The sequence below is a fragment of the Prinia subflava genome, chromosome 10 (genome assembly GCF_021018805.1).
Source record: "Prinia subflava isolate CZ2003 ecotype Zambia chromosome 10, Cam_Psub_1.2, whole genome shotgun sequence".
NCBI classification, from domain to species: domain Eukaryota; kingdom Metazoa; phylum Chordata; class Aves; order Passeriformes; family Cisticolidae; genus Prinia; species Prinia subflava.
In genome coordinates, this window is record NC_086256.1 from 15,581,051 (window position 1) to 15,598,464 (window position 17,414).

Sequence of the window (17,414 nt, forward strand, 5' to 3'; positions counted from 1 at the left end):
AAGCAAAATCAACTTATTTTAGTGCTGTGTTGGCAAGTCTGGGTTTTGTAGGCTCCCAGGCACAAAAAACCTCAGCCCTTTTGCAGTTCTTGAGGTGGGAAAAAAGCTCTAAGTAAGTACGTCTGGGTCCCTGATTAAGGAGCTTCATTTTAAAATAAGAATTCTATAGTGTCCTACAGAATGACTGGTGGTTTCTTTGCTCCATGATAAAATAGGAATGTAGAGAGAAAATGCAACATGTAAGATACAAATATTACTCCCTTACCCCTCTTTTTTTTCCCTGCTGTTTTTGCCTGATATTCCTCAAATTTCGGGGCTTTTTTTGGTGGTTGGGTGGTTTTTTTGTTGTTTTTGTTGTTGGTATTTTTAGTTTAATTTTGGGGTTTTTTGGTTTTTTGGGGTTTTTTTTTGTTTTTTGGGAGGGGGGTGTTTTCTGGTTTTTTTCTGATCTAGTTAGGTGAGTCCTTAATCTTAGCCATTTGAATGACTGGAGATCAGTCATTTGCAGGCTCAGAGCATTTTGGTTCCCACATATGTTCTTTCTTTTTCCTCCTGCTGCTCAGAAAGCTTTGCCCAGCTGTGCACCTCATTACGCCCTTGTGGCTTGGCTATTTTAAAGAAACTTATTCCAAAGGAATAACAAAATCAGCAAGGTCTAACCATTGTACCTATGTGATTGGGGAAGTAAAGGTGAAGTGCTAGCACAGGTACAGCTCGGCACTCTGAAGATAACTGGCTTGCCATTTCTTTAAAGGCCACCATTGTCCTAGATCCAGGTAGGGCACTTAGGTTTGTGTCACTCCATTTGCACATGAAGCCACAGCTATTTCACTGAGAAAGACAATTGAGATCTGAAGGGGAAGGAAGGGCTTTAAACCATGATTTGAAGAAAGAAATAACAGACTGAAAAGTCCTGGGGAAAGCAGGGAAATTGTTCCAGAGAGCAGGGCTGGACAAAGTGTGACACCTGAAAGCTTCTTTTGGTCTTATCCTGCTAATTCTGATTATGACAGGTTTTTACTTTTTATTTCCTATTCAGTCTCCATGTTTAGCATTTAGTATTTATGGAAATGGTGGTGAGCAGAAGGGGCAGAGACCAGAAGCAGTAAAGTGCAAAATTAGGAAAATAGGAAGAGCTGAGTGGAGTCAGTGGACTGGCACAGACTAACCCTGACTCCCAGCCCGCTGGCTCTAAAGATCTGAAGGTCCTCAACATTTCAACAGTGATTCCTGCCTGGGCTCTGAGCATACAGATCCGTGTTACCATTTGACTGACACAGGCTCTCTCTTGGGCTGGCCAAGCAATGCACAACCATATTCTTGCTTATGCTAAAATAAAGTCCTGCCCTGGCAAGCTGCCAGGGTGAAGGGCAGGTTTGCTTGCAGCTCAGTTTATGGCCTTCCTGCCATGCCTCCCATCTCATATGATGCTCTGTGTTTTGTGACTTTGTAGTCCTTTATTGATAACTACAAAATGAAACAGATTGGCCATCTGTTTGTGTATCCACTGGATGAAATTTGAGAACTCATGAAAACTAGGTCTTCTGTGTAATCAGAAGCAGCCAGGATGTGTTCCTGCCATCACTTGAAAAACTTTGCTGAGTTGCAGTGTGATAACACACGTTGCTTGCAGTGCACACCATCATGAGTGCTGCTCTTGTTTCAAAATACAAAGGCACTTGCTAAGGATGAGACCGCATCCCCCAAATTTTTAGAAATGGAACTGCACATTGGGTGGCTGACATATTATCACAAATGAAATAAAAGAATTAGTGAGCACATTGTGGAGTTCTGTATGTAAGCAAACTGCTGTTTATCTAAAACAGTCATTCACTCCTTTTTTCAGCACAAGGACAAGGTAAGCAGTGATTATTTTTCCATCCAAGAAGTTCAGAAGTTGGGAGAATCCCAGCCAGAATAGGCTGGCTTGCCAGCCCTCCAAGAGTCACTGTGTTTTTATACAGAGGCTGTTGTGCCAGGTATTTGAAGACAAGCATAGTAGAAAAGCATCTTTAGAAAAATTGTTTATAATGGAGTTATATAATGTGAAGAAAGTTGGTTAGCAGGAATTAAAAAAAAAAGGTGGAATTACAGATGAACCTAGTAGGGACAGGGTTTTGCAAGGCTTTTTATATTGGAAAAATGTGCTTTTTTTCTTTTCTTCAAAATCCTTGGGATTGTCAGTAAAAATGTATGTAAAGGAGGATTGTCTGATAATTTGATTAGACTTTCTGAAAGCTTTGGCAATTTGTCCTGGCGATGGGGCAGACTGAGCTGCAGCAGTCTGGTAGCACAGGATCACAGCCCTCGGGCTTCTCCTTCCCTCTCCTCTCTGGAAGAGCAGAGCCCTTGAGGCCCGCACCGCAGGCTGCCTCTCCCTGCAGCAGGCTCTCACAGCCAGCTGTGGGCATATGCACAGCAGGCCCGTGCCAACATCTGCGTGCAGGACAATAAACCAGCTGCCAACACATGGCCCAGTTTTCCCTGGCAAGTCAGCCTTGCTGCCACTACGGTGGGCGTGTGGCACAGGGGTGGCAGGAATGGTCGTAGGGGGTGGCAGTGGCAGATCAGGGCTCAGTCTGACTGCACCCCCAGCCCCATCTTCCTGCACACGTGTCCTGGGTGAACACCACAGCCTGAGCTGTTCAGCACTTGGAAACGCTCTTTCTTGAAAACAGGCGGCTAGTAGCCAAAAGAAGTGACTCATATGCATCTTCCTCCTTATTTAAACTGGAGTCTCCCCCTTCGTGCTTTGCCTATTCCATGAAGCCAAATCGCCCTGTTTCTGGAGAGGGGAAAGCCAATTCCTTGCCTGTGTCTATCTTCTAGATAGCCATCCACCCTTCTTCCCAAGTAACTACTACCTATCTACTTCTTAATCATAGAATCATAGAACAGTTTGGGTTGGAGGGCATCTTTAAAGGTTATCTTGTCTAATCCACAATATCAAAATTTCTCTTCATCTTAAATTTATTTGGGAGAAAAATTTGTCAGCTCACTCAATGCAAGGCCTGAAATATTTCTCAGTATTTTTCTCAGGAATTTTCTCACTGTTTTCTGAGGAACCACTGGCACACTCTATTTTTGACACCATCTCTTCCTTATGTTTACCTTCTGCTGGTGTTCCTTTTGCAGCTGGCTTCCTTAGACTGAACTTGGACACCTGCTGGACAATGTCATGCAGGTATATCTGAGATGCACAGTATGGCTGATTGAGTGAAAGAAGGAAAGTACTGGAAATAATCTCAGAATAAATGGCCAGCTTTCAACCTGGCCAAGACCCTAACTCGGAGTGCTGATATTTTCTAAAAATTTTTAATGATATGAGAATAACAATAAGATTGAAAAATATGACATATGTGGGTACTCAAGGTTATGGAATTTGAAAAATTGAAACGAAAATGCCATTGTAAAACCAAACAGGATTGGTTTATCCTGTGAGGCATATGGCTGCATTGCTATTGCTTGTTAATGTAATCACTCAGTTATCTGAGCCACAAATCAAAATAACAATATTAGTTTATTTAATTGTAAAGGGACAATGTCCAAATTGTGCAAGTGGAAAAGAGCCATTTTCCCCCACAGCCTCTGTTTTCTGGCATCTTTTCTGTCACATGGAGCAACTTGGGGTTGGCTGACTTGTACTTTTGCCTATAGACTACAGCAGGATAACAGAACAGTTGGGATTTTTATTTGCCCCAGATTGAGCTCTTTTAGATTTATAATTCTTCTCCTCTCTTTTCTGTCCCACCTTAGTATGTCCTAGGTGGTCAGAGCCAAAACCAGCAATCTAAAAAGAGCTGCCTAGAAGTACTTAGACATGAGCCTGGGAAAGACCAAACCTGAAGAGGTCTCTACTACAGAGGCTTTAAAGAGAGGGTGTAGAGAGGTTTAAATTAAAACCCATTTGTGTTACCTTTAAATACATACCAAAACAAGGGGGAAAAAACCCAAACCAAACCAAAATAAAAACCAAACAAGCAACCCAGCATATGTTCTGTAGGAGGTAAGCCCTTCACGCTTGTATTTGCCCTGTTGGAAAGGGAATCTTAATTGGATCTGGATCTGCCCAGTTCCAGGTGTCTTCTCTCTCAGGTCTCCAGAGCCATTTGTTTGTTTTGCTGGTGTGCCTCAGCTTGGCAAAGTATCTTGATTGCTAAGTGAATGTGGACTCAGCCAGCTCTGACCAGCTCTGGCATCTGAAAAAAATCCTTTTTTCTTCCGCCTGATTTGCTCTGCCAGCTGCCTTCGAGTCAGGATTTCCCGGCCAGCAGCTCTTGTTATTATCTGTTTTCACTTGCCTTGATGTTTACCAGATTGGACTGCTTTTACCTCTATTAACCCTCCCTCACCAAGGAGCCCCGGTATTACACACCCTGTGTGCCTTGGCCACTGGGTCAGAGCAGAAATAAGTAAATAGGTAATAAAATCACCTTATTGAGAAAACAGTGAGGTCTAAAATGCTGGCCAAAAATAACACAAGTGGTGATGATCTCAGGGAAGAAAATAACTAAAAGGCCAAATGAAGGTATTAAAAATCAAAGCTTAAAATGATTGACAGCTCATTAGACTAAATCTGAGCTCTGCTAAAATTCCCCACCAGATGAAAACTCTGGTATGAAAATAGTGCCGAACAGCTTCTCAGCAGGACAAGCTGGCCTGGTTTTTTCTGGTCTCAGAAGTGAATTGTGGCTAAGAAGTGCTTTCATCTGTAACCTTAGATAAATCATACAGTCGTTTAGACCAGAAGGTCGGATTAAAAATGCATCTAAAAATGTACAGGGGAAATTCTCAATCTTTAAAGGGCCATAAAGCTATTCTGAACAAGAACCAAAAGATCACTTCCCATTTCCTACAGTTCTTGAAAACATGGGGAGGAAATAAAATATGGGAAAGATGAGCTCGTATCTTTTTTTTTTTTTTTTAATTCTATTCTTGAGCAAGACCCGTATATTTTCAAAGGTAATAGATTATATCTAGTTAAGAAGACCCGCAGGTCTGGTAACGTGTCGGCTCAGTGTTCAAGAGATGTTTAAGGATATCGGTGGCTTTTCAGTGAACGGAGGGAAAAAAACATTTCTAGTGGATTTCGGGGCGAGGATCAGGGTCAGTTCCGCTCCTTCCTCAGTGTCCTGTATTCAGCCTCTGGAGCCGCCGTGGAGGAATCCGTCCCTGCCATCCCAGCGGTGCCGCCCCCCGCCCAAGCAAAAGCTGTCTTCGACTTTTTGTTCCCTCAAGGGCTCAAGATAAACAAAACAACTTAAACATTTTAATAATGAAGCCACGCGATTGGAACTTGTCGCTGTTTTATTTGGCTGACGCAGCACGTTCCATTTACCTGCGCACCGAGAACACCGCGCGCTCCGCTGCCGCCGCGGCCCCATCCGAGCGCGCAGCGCCCGCGGCTGCCGGCCCCGGCCCGCGGCACCTGAGCGCGGCGGCTGCGCGGGGGGCGAGCGGGCGGGGCCGGCCCGGCCCGGCCCTCACATGCGCGGCGCCGCGGGAGCCATTGGCCGCCGCCCCGCCGGCCCCGCCGCTGCCGGCAGCCGGTGCTGTCCGCACGCCGAGCCATGCGGGTGCGCGCCGCAGGACGCTGCTAGGAGCCGAGCCCGCCCCGCCTCTGCCCGCCCGCATGGCAACGCCGCGGGACTGACCGCCGCCGAGAAGCTCTGCGCCCCCGCCGCACGCACGGCTCGGCTCGGTTCGGCTCGGCTCGGCCGGGCGGCTCTCGGGGTCCGCAGCCCGCAGAGCCGGCCCTGAGGTGAGGCGAGCGCGGGGCCGGCGGGAGGCGGTCGGGCAGGCGGCGGAGCGGCCGCGGGGAGGGGGCGGCATCTTCGCCGGCACCCCTGCCGCTCCCTCCCCGCGCTTTCCGTCGCGCTTCTCTTTATCTTTCTCTGCGTGCAGACCGGCCTGCGCCGGTTCGCTGGTGCTGCCGCCAGCGCCGGTGTGCCGAGGCGGCACAGCCGAGGCGCGACCCCGGGGGCGGCCGCGCTCGCCGCGCCGTTCCCCCGCGGGATGCGCATCCGCGCACGGCGTGCCCGCATGGGCGGGGGGCCGGCGGCGGGTCTGGGACTACGGCGTGGTGCTGGGGAATGCGGCTGGAACTGCGAGCCCCTTTCGAGGCCAGTGGGCTTGGATCCGGCCCGTTTGGGGGCCGCCAGCTGTGCGGCTTTTGTGTGGGGTCAGCTGTGCTTCGTATTACAGCACACGCAGATTAACCGGGCCCAGCCGGTCAATAAAGCACATCTTCAGGGCAGAACCAGCCCGTCAGATTACCATCTCTGTTTTTTCGAGGCGCGTCTCCTCCCTTCCCGCTGCTCCCCAGTACGTGGCAATACCGACTCCCGCTCCTATAAGATCCCTGAGCTTGGCACTGCAGCTCCTGTCTTGCAACCTCCATTTCCCCCGGTCACAAGTGCTGCCACTGCTCTTAAACAAACACGAATTCAGGCGCAGAAGGCTTGTGACTTGCCCAGCATCCTTTAGGGGAGCTGGTCTACGGTCAGTGGGGGGATTGAGGCTCTGCCTTTACAGCACGCCCGCAGCCCGTGGCACTTTCTCCTCTGGACGTTCCCAGTGTGTGAGAGCCATGAGATAGGTTACTCAGACTTGAAAATGGAGGACGGTAGTGGTGATGGTGTTGTTTGGTGGATAAGTCTTAGCAGTACTTCCTGTAATGGTGGTGCTGAAAGTGGTGCTTTACTTGACTTAGCTGCTGGTGCAGAGAGCACTTTGGGGTACCTGCTACTCATAAGCTTTGCCAGTTACAGCTTTAAAAAATCCCCAAGAACTGCAGGGAAGTATTGGGTTTTTTCTGCATTATGTCTGTCACCGTGATAGGAAAGGGTAGTATTTTCTGTCTCTAAAACTGAAGGTGGGGAGTGACAATGCCTGCTTGTTTGGGAGATCTTGCTTTAGGATGCGAGAAATTTGCATGAACAGGGCTGAGATTTTAAACCTACAGCTCTGAGCTATCAAAAAAGCACTCTCATGACAGGGCAGCTAAGTCCCTTTCTCTGTGGTGGTTTTTTTTTGTTTGTTTGTGGATTTGGTCTTTGTTTGTTTGTTTTTTCTTTTATTTCTGTCTTGCTTGTTGGTAGTGGTGGTGGTGTTTCATTTTTTTTTTCTCTCTCATCTCTTCCTTGAGGCAAAGGAAACCATCTTTCTTGAAACTTAGGGTAAGGTTAGTGTTGTGTTATTTGCTCTTGATTGCCATCTTAAATTAATTCACCAAACCTTACTTGAGTTGAGGCCAGGATCCTAGACATTCTTTGTGCCTTACAAATGCCCTATAAACCTTTTATTGTTAGTTGAAACTGATTTATGGGGTCCTGACCTAGGAATATGGTTCTGTGGCTATATTTTTTTACAGGGTTTTCTCCTGTGTTTCTAGGCAGGCATTGCCTTTATAGTAAACTCATTTGGTGTTTTGCCTGTATCTTGCTTAGTGTCAAAAACACTTGTCTGTTTGCTGTGTTTGTTTTCTTGCACATAATAGCAGGGAATATTAAATAGATGCTGTTATTTGTAATTGTGATTACTTCAACACAAAAGATTTAAAGTTTACAATGGCTGTGTGAGGTTATGTGGGGAAGGGAGCAGCGTTAAGCTGTCATTTGTTTTGTAAGATCCAGGTATGCACAATGGAGCTTTACCAACCCTGACATCTTTGAGGGGATGGTAATCTGTCCAGAGTGTTGAGATCTGGGAAAGGAATTCTAAGCAGCAGTACCAGCAACGAAGAAAGGCTGTGTGCTGCAGTCAGAGGAAGGTAATCATTAATAGGAGCCAACCTTTATAATAACAATGCAGAGAGAGTGAAAGCTCCTGGGTGCTTGCCCTGGAAAGATTAACTAGTGAACATTGTACTAACACATAGCTGTACACCTGAAATGTAGTTCTTATATTCCAGTTCTTTTTTAGCTCTTTGTGCCAGTTGCCTCCTTCTCTTATGTAGCAATACATAAGTGGTGGTACAGAGATACCACAGCTCTGCCTCCTGTTCATGGACAGTTTTCATGACTGCATGCCTGGACAGGGAGGAAAAAAGCTAATGCTGTTTGTGTTGGGCTTGCAATAAGTCCTGCCAGTGACAGGAGGATAAGAGAATAAAGGCTAGTGGAGAAAAGGCTATGTCCATCCCTGTGGTCAAAAGCACTTCCAGCTAACACACTTGCAGTGTGTTGTGGCTTGGCGCAATTTTATGAGAGGTTTCCTGGGTTGAAGTTGGTTCTTTTAAATTCTCTAGGTCTTCCCATTTCTTCTGTGTATCGAGGTCCCATTCGAAGCCTGTTAAAGGCAGTGACAGTAGTGGATTTTGAATCAGGCCCTGCACACAGGCTGGGTTTCTAACCTGCCGTGTGTTCTCTGGTGGCTGCGTCAGGTCCTGCTGCTGTGCTGCACTCGAGGGCTGGCTTGGGCTGCTGTGCAGACAGAGGCTGACTCAGCACTCAGCCCCGGGGCTCCCTGTGCTTTCCCCGCACCCCCGAGAGAAGGGCTTCTGCCACAGGTACATGGACACTGGGACCTCTGAGTAGTGTCCTGAGGCTTGGAGCACTTGGTCTCTGTGGGGCTGCTGAAGGCTGTTTTGCTGAGAAGTAGTTTGAGTCACAAATGGGGGAACATGAGGGAATCGGTAAACAAGTTTCTCAACTGGATGCCAAAAAAAATCCAGGAGTTCCAGGATGAGTATTTCATAAAATAATGAACTCTGAAGGTTTTCATTTCCTTTCAAAAAAAGCAGTCTTTATCTTCCAATTCACGAAGTTGCTGTAGATCCCTGAATATCATAAAACACAATTAGCAATATTTGTTATACTCAGGTATTACATATAATAGCACAGCAGCATTGAATGGAAAGAACAAAACTTATTATTTCAGTTTCTGATATTTAAATTCTTCGATTTCTTGCTAACATTGAAACAGGGCTGCACAGTTCTCTTTTCTGTTTTATTTTTTATTGTCTCTTGGTAGTGGGAAGATTATATCCTAACCAACATAAAAAGAAAAAGCTATTGCTGTATTAAGAAAAATGGAAATATTTTTTCCCAGAAACCTTACATTTAGATAAAGACTTGTCTGGGCTTTTGCATAACTGACATTTTAAATACATTTTTTTAACAAGCAGTGAAAAGTCTGTGGACTTCACCATGCAAAGACTTGCGTCCATGACTAATTTTCCACGTGTGTATAATTTCATGAGTCCACATGCATGCGTGAGGCTTTCTGGGGTGATCTTGGAAGTGTTTGTTCTTGGCTGTGATGATGAGCTGCTGTGGGTCCACTCGGGGCAGAAATATGAAGAAAGGTATTTCTGAAATGCAGTTTTCTAGCAGCCACTAGCATTATGTTTTGTGAAAGCAATGGTAATTAGGGTTCCAAGGCTTCCTGAGCCTCTAGCCTTGAGAACGCTGTGAGCTACGTTTTTAAAGTTTGACTTGCTTGCTTGCTTTGGGGATGTGTTTGACTCAAGATCTTTTGGTTGAAGCAAATTGAGTACAATTTTCTTTTAACCATATAACCAAAGACTAGGTAAGAATTGCTTGCCAAACCATTTCTTCCCTCAGAGATTACAAACAAACGAAGGAAAAAACAAAGCCGGTATTTCTAGGGTTTAACGTCTTGAGAATCATCTTGGGTTTGGCATGTTAAAAAGAAAAGTGCGTCACAAGTCAAGTTGGCACCTAATGCTGTCAGTAATACTAATTTCCACATGATAAATTTTAACTGACACTGCTTCGATCTATCTCTTACCACAAATTTATGTAATTAAAAGTTGAAGCTCTTTTCATTTGTTTCTATGTTCTCTTCAGCTGTAGCAAGAACAGGTTCTTGTCCCCCTTCGGGAAATTGATAGGAAGAGAAGTTAAAAGACATTCATGTAGCAGCTGCCAGAATGTTCAGGGAGATATCCTTGGAAGGAGAAAGCTTGTTTTCTTGAAATCAAGCCAGCAAAATGCCACTTTTGCCCAGCATTTGGAGGCAAGCAGTAATATGGGAAGTGAGGATGGCTGCACCAAGGACTCGTTTGTTAGAACTGTTATGAAAGAAATACCTTACTTTTTCTCCCTCTTCAAGTATAAATCAGGATATAAAACCATATTGTTCATGTAGCCTCATACTAATTTTCCTTCTTTCCACTTGAGCTCTTTCCTTGGAATTGATTTGTTCCGAGACTGAAGTAGTTGCAACATTCAAGACTTGAGAAGCAGTGGTGGGGTAAAATACAGCCACCCTTAGGGAGGAGGAAAGATAGTTGTTGCTCAGGTATGTTTTCATTTTGGAGGCCCTTTTTTGTTGAAGATAACTCTGATTAAGAAGCAGAAAGAAATAACCAGGCTGAAAGCATGTGGCATCCAGCAGTGGGTGAGGATAGCATTTGTGTTTATTCATCATGGTCTTGCCTTTTGTATTGTGTGGTCAGCAGAAGAAGGAATAGTCTGATTCTTGTGAACTACTTTGCTCCTTGTTAGTGTTAAAAAAAAAAAAAAAAACAACCCACAACAAACCTCTGTATATAATCTTCTTGTCAAAAGTTAGGCATCTCAGGTGTTCTATCTTAAGATGCTGGTCTTTGAAGACCAGCAAATTGCAGTGGAAGATTTCTCAGATCTAAGGGGTGGGTGCTGCAGATAATTAAATGCTGTTGTTACCTTTTCCTGTCAGATACCTCTTCAGACTGTTTGCTGTGCATATAAATTTGAGAAAAAATGCACAGTTCTCAAATTGGAGTTACAAAATCTCTCTGTTCATTTGCTCGAGATTTTTCTATCTGAATTGTATCTGCTGACAGTTTCCCCTTGCATGGTTAGACCATGGATGAGGCAGACCAAAGTGTCTGTTGCTGTTTTAGCTGTCTTACCTTTGGCACTCACTTGGAGCTGGTGAGTATGATGAGACCATCTGCTGGAGACAGTGATGCTCAAGATGAGCCCCCTCCCTGCATTCATTGGGTAAAGATGCACAGAGAAGGGAAAAACCCCAGACATGAAGGCTCTCTAGAGTCCTTCTGATGAAGCAGTGAGACAGGCTCCTACCTGTCCTCATGCAACCTAATGGCTACACAGTCAGAGCCAAGATACAGGTTCGTCTTTTTTTCGTCTCTTGAACTTCATTCTTTACAAGTCAGCATTAAGATAAGTTTCTTTATAAAAGATATTCCTGATTGCCCTTGGGTCCTACAGGAGCCAGGGCTGCCACACCTCTAGTGTTTTCAAGTCTGGCCAATGGTACAGATACCAACATGCCTGTTAAAAATGGGGATTTTTTTGTATGGAAAAAATGCTGAAGCACGTTACTCTTTCTACAGTGATTTTCCAACCTGAGATTATAGCTTTAAGGACAGAACAAGTGCATGGGATATGTATGTGACTATGATGTCTGAATATTTACCTATTCTTCATCCATTGCAGGGTAGGAAGGAAGGGAAGCTTATGCTTATGCTTTCAGCTGGTGTGAGAACTTGTATAATAATGCTGATGCCTGCAATTATCCCAGTGCAGGCTTGCTGAATCTGTGTGTGCTAGGGATGGATATATTTTGATATGTGCACATAAAAAGTTGATTTTTTTTCATGTTATGTCAATGAAATGTATGGTTTGTTATCTGTCTCAAATACACTGAATAAATAACCAAGCTTATACAACACCGATCTGTTAATCATTGAAAATAACCTTTTGGTTCAAGAGCTTTCTCTGTGAAAATTAATATTTTATACTGAAGTGTTATGTAATAGACATTTTGTTTCCTTTGCAGTCCTGCACTGAGGGACACAGTGTTAAGCTGATGTAGTTTGGATTGTTCTGTATAAATTTGTCCACTAAACCAATGCAAATACCAATGAATAATGGGGAAGAAAGAAGTGCATATTGCATGTTTGTAAATGGTGGTTTGTGTACAGATCGTGGGAAGGGAGGTTAGGAATTGCTTTGGTCTGACAGTCTCACGTTAGAACTTGAGGGAGCAGTGTTCGAGGTAGTGCCCTGGCTCGCCTTGTTTCCAGGCACCATTATGGTTACACTTTCCACATGCATTAGCAATTGCCTTCATCAAGGATGCATGGAGGGGCCAAACTTCATGGTTAATCTGACAGTGGTTAAAAACACAAACTGAGAAATCCACGTACCGGGTTCCTCTCGATGGCTGACATCCAGAACTTTTGTGTACTTACTTTCTGACTAATTAAATTAAGAAACAAAGCCTAACCTATGTAGTTCAGCAGAGGAACTGACAAAAGGGAAATGAAACTTATCATGCACGTGAGGGGTTTTTTTAAGTAATGTTTGCTGGTTTATAACCCATACTAAATTTCTTCACAGTTTTGCCTTGTTGGCCTTGATAGTAGAGAGAAAGGGAAAACTGGCTTGGTAGTTTTGCTCCTCTCCTTTTTTATCCTTCTGACAACAAATCTATTTGCTCTGGAAACAAGGAAGTGGAGGAATGTAGATACATAAAGGCTTATTGGTGCTGCAGAAATTGTGAGTTTAACCAGTACCAGTGTCCCAGTGAAAAGTGGGTAGGAAAGTGTCTAACAGAAGAGTAATAGAAGAAAAAATAGAAGAAAAGTGTTCTTAGAAAAAGGAGTGGATTGAGAGAAACAAAATTGTGCTAATAATCATTCAGAAAAGTGAAAAATGAACAGGTTTGGGCAAGATTCTTTTTCCAGTGTTTAAAACTTGTATTTATGCCATGTTTATTTTTGGTGAAAGTTAATTTAAAATGTGCTTATATTGAAAGGTGAATTTGAGAATGTCTTTATTAGCATTGCTCAGTTTAACCCAAACAGATTTTAAAGAAAGAAACCACTGAGGCCGCAGTTACAGGAGAACAGAGATAGTAAAGCCTAAAAATAAAAATATGAGAAACATGCAGAAATACAAAAGAAAATAGTAATGGTGAGGCAAAGAAAAGGAGATAACAAAACTGTGGAGAGAAGTGTGAGTAAATATAACATAGAATTATAAAGCATGAGATTATATATACTGTTCTGCAAGTGGAAGGTGTTTGAATTCTGCTTGAGGATGCCTCAGTCCGGAAGCAAGGCTTTCATGCTTACAGTAGAATGGCCAAGTTTTCCCTGTTTGGAGTCAGCTTGAAAGCAAAGTATTTGAAAAAATTCATTGCATGGAATGTAATGGGTACCTGAAGCTAATGGGTTGAATTAATATAAGCGTGGTTTTGACTAATTGTTTGCATGGGCCTCCTCTGTATTTTGATTGTTGTCTGTCCATGTGCACAGTGGCCCAACAGCCTGGAAACAGCCAGTGTGCAGCTGGTCAGTATGAGGGGCAGAGTACTCCTCCTCTGCTGTTCCTTTTGTGCATGAAGAGAGCATGGTGGCCCTCCACACTCTCAGAGGTGCTGATTTCTGTCACCTCGTCCATATCCAGACTTCTTCAGTGTCTGATTATTTACCTGTTTGCTGTTTGAACTTGTAAAACCTTATGTCTGGTTTGCTATCTGCTAAAGAGTGTAATACCAGAGCTACCAGCAGCAGCCCCTTGTACTGCCTGTGGGTCTAACAATGACTTAGCTGTAGCAGTGAGTTGTTTTGCTTGCTTGACCAGCAAGGTTTGATTTGTTGATGTCTGTGCTATATTCCTGCTGTCTGCAGCAGAAGAGAGGAAGTGGGGAGGAGTTTGCACACAGCCTCTGGCTCCTGGATGAGCCAAGAGGAGGTGGCCACCAAGAGAAGGGAGGAATTACAGGGAGCTCCCAAATTAAACAGGGTGTTGGGTGTCATATGAAAAGCTGCAGCAAGGCCCTAGAATGGACAATGAACTCTGCAGGGAGTGGCAGTGGGATCCTGTTGGCTCCCATGTAGCAGGAGCAGTGCCTAAGGTGCTTTCCAAGGGGAGTGTGGTTTCAAGACCAGCTGGAGCAAATTTGAGCTTGCCCTGCTGTTGAAAGGGGAAGTCCTGACTTCCAGCCCACCCTCTGCTTGGGCAAGATGCCTTTCCCAGGCACACACCATGGAGAGAGCAGGAATGTTAAGCAGCAGGGTGGCCACAAATCAGCTTCAGCTAATTGCAAACTTAGTCAGAGATAGCAACAAAATCTGGTATTTATCTGGTTAGGTTACATGCTACTTTTGACAGTATTTCTACAGTATGTACGTGTGCTGGAGTTTTTCTTCTCTCTTGATGGCTTGACACTCTTCCTATGTGCTGGTTTGTTGTTTTTCTCATGCAGCAGCAAGGGAGGAAGATGGCATTTTAACTGAAGAGATTGTCAAATGTCTGCTGTTGTCTAGGTACTTGGAGATATATGCAGAGAATTATTCAGTTGTGCTGAAATTAAATCTCTAGTGACTGGAACAGCTTAATTATTTAATTAGCTGGGGTTGTTGGGGTTTTTTTCCCAAAATCTCTACTTCTTCCCCCAAATACTGTGACTTCCCTTCTTTTCCTTTCTTTACAGAATTTGTAGTGATTTGTTCTAAGTGCATTGTTCAGGGTTGTTTTTTTTTTTCACTCCGTTAACAATTATTATTTTCCTGTTAAAAGCACCAGAAGTACTGTTTTCCTTAATGGAAAGGATATTTGATCAAGTGACTGTACAAATGGAGGCAGCCACATGTAGGCGACTGTATCGAGGACGTGGCATTTGGAGGCTGCAGGTGTTGTGCCTGAAGTGCCAAGTGCCTGGCTGTGATTCAGATGAAATTGGCACTGGCTGATGCCAACACCCCAATGGAAATGTGGTGTCTTCCCCTACACTGTAGGGCCCTGAAAGAAAAGTACTAAGTGAGTGAGTGCCAGAGGGGATGAGGTTAAGAGAGAAGTGGTGCATGTGCTTCTTGTTTAATCTGCTTCATAGCCACAGTCCCACATACTGGCTATACCAGTGGGTGTGTATCCTTGTACCAAAGCACATGTTTCTGTAACAAAGATGTTGCTTTGTTTTAATAAATTGAAGTTGTCACTTCAAAAGTGGGAGAGGGAGGTGAGGGAAGTAGCATAAAGTGAGAATTTGTCAAATGGGATTTGGAACAAAATCCATGAGAATTTTTGTGGTAAGAACTGCGGGGAAGAATCCTTCACTGGTTCTGGCATTGCCCAAACATCTGCTTATGCACTGCTATGATTTATATAAGAATTCTTGCTTTTTCTGCTTTGAGTTGGTGGTGGTGGGGTTTTTTTTCTTTTTTTTCTTTTGTTTGTTTCAAACCAAAATTTTAAAAATGTTTTGTCATTTGTTATCCTTTACATTTCCTCCAGGTGTGATCCAATCCATGTGCTCAGCGTGTTCTGGGAAGGGGAGGGTGATGGTGATGGACCTCAGCAGTCTTTCAGATTATGATTCAGCTCTTGAAGAGAAGCTCTTCTGTCCTTCCATGCCTTACCAAGTGTGGTGGTGGTGCTGCTGCTCAGCCTCTCCTGGCCCCTTTCCTTAAATGCTGATACATTCTCAAAAAACACAGTCCTCCTACTTTGAAGGTGGGAACTGCCTTTGCCTGCTGTTTTCAGAAAAGGTTTGTTGCCTTTGGGGCGGTGCTGAGGAGGGACTGGAGGGCATGGTGAACTGTGTTTAGGCCCTTCTTACATGGCTCTCTGACCTCGTGAAAAAAAGGATTACAGAAGCAGCCAAGGTGAATGGCCCCGTGGCTGTGAGCATTTTCTGTTAGACTCAAGTATGATCCAAAGGTCTGTTCTGAAGCCTACTTGCTGCAGACCTTTGGAAAGTATCTAGTCACAGGTTTTTTCCACCATGTATTTAAAAACCTAGAGTCTCTGAAAACTCCAGTTCTGCATAAAAAGATTGGCTTCTCCTGAGACCACTTGACCACTCCAAGCCCTTTCAAGAAGAAAAGTCCATGAGACGTATTTGATTTGAGGATTTGACAGTCTTTTCCCCATGTTCTTTTCCTGGGTCTCTACTGCTAGGAAGAAACCTGAAGCAGCAGGTTCCTGCTGACCTTTAAAATGATCTCAGTGGAAAGGCTGACAGAGAGCTTGTTCCTGTGTGCTTCTGAGTGCCAGAGGGTGCCACCCCTGAAAAAGCCTCAGAAAAAAATTAGAGGGAGATTTAGGGGGGGACCTTGATTTGCATTTTTTCTGCAGTGATTTGGGAACAGCTCAGGTGGATGAGTGCACTGCTCTTGGTGCTGGGTGCAGGCCCTTGGGGCAGATCAGCTCTGCTGCAGCACTGCTGGGCTGGGGGCTGAAGCAGGGGATGCATCTGCTTGTCCCTGGCTGTGGAGCATCCTCTGCTCTGGAGGGCTGTACCGTGTACCTGGGGCTTGCTGCCCTTGCAGTGAGCACCTGCTGCACTGCTGTTGGCACCCTGGCACAGTGCTAGGAAAACCTTGGGCACACAGCAGTGCTGCTTGGGGTGCAGCAAGGCAGTGGCAGGCAGCTGGCTGTAGAATCCTGCCTGTTGCTAAGGGACTCCTGTTGGATATGGAACAGCATTGGTTTACATAGCAGCTTTCCCTGTGTTTGTTGATTGGAGGCAATTACTGTAAAATACTTGATTTATAACAAGGCATACTTAATAAGCAACAAACTAAAATAAATATTCATGAATTACCTGCTGGAGTCTGACTGTTCTTTTTGCTGAGTTATGCATGGTCTTGGAGCCTCTGAGTCTTGAGGTAAAAGCAGCTCTGCTGGGTCTTAGCTGGTGGAAGTTTTGGGCTGAAGGAGGACAATCCCACTTCTTCTCTATTTTGTTCATCCCAGAGGATAGAGGTGTTTTCCTGAGATTTTTCCAAGCAGCTCATTTGTCTCAGAGTGGTCTGATTGCCTGGCATACAGCTGTAATGCAGTTGTTGAAGTGTCATCAAAGTGTTTGTTTGGGGCACGTGCACTGTGCAGCTACCACATCACTGGGGTCTGGTCTGGATTTGGTGTAGGGAGGTGATGATGCAGAAATAGCAGTGCTCTTGGTGAAGTTAGGATGAGCCAGTATGTTTAAGAAAATATATAGGAAATGACAAATTGCTCATTTGGGATCTACACTCTTTGAAAACAGACAACTCATTTAGAGTAGTTCCAAAGTTACTAAAACAAGGATGTGTTCAGTCTTCTCCAGAGATGAAGCACTGTCAGCAAAAGGATGAGTAACCTTTGTCTTCTGTGTTGCAGAGTGGCATTCCTCTGACCCCCGCTACCATGACCACTGTATTTGGCCAGTTTGATTCACAGCAGTTTGTTTTTCTATAGGAGGAGTCTGTGGCGTTTGTCAAAATGAGAAAGTGATCATCAGAGTCTGGCTTGGTGTTCCTGCTGCTGGAGCCTTCAGGAGCCAGCACTCAGCCCAGCTGAAGCCAGAGGAGGAGGGCGGAGAAGCACAGCCTGATCAGGTACTGAGCCAGGAATGGAAGAAGTTGCCTGATGCAGAGTTATGGATGATCATTAGTTATAAAAAGTTACATTCTTTAGAAGATCTTGTTAACACGTGTGATGCAGTGG

At 44.5% G+C, this 17,414-nt stretch overlaps 1 protein-coding gene across 3 annotated transcripts in view; it reads left to right on the forward strand.

Moving 5' to 3' along the window:
- Positions 1–5,524: 5,524 nt before the first annotated feature.
- LRRC8D (leucine rich repeat containing 8 VRAC subunit D) overlaps positions 5,525–17,414 on the forward strand; it is a 52,512-nt gene continuing 40,622 nt past the window's right edge. Inside the window, exons 1-3 of one of the 3 annotated variants that reach the window (XM_063407473.1) lie at positions 5,527–5,761; positions 15,219–15,472; positions 17,166–17,305. The gene's annotated coding sequence lies outside the window, so the exon portion shown is untranslated. Of the gene's footprint in view, positions 5,762–15,218; positions 15,473–17,165; positions 17,306–17,414 lie in introns of all 3 variants that reach the window. The other 2 variants (XM_063407472.1, XM_063407474.1) reach the window with 2 other exon arrangements.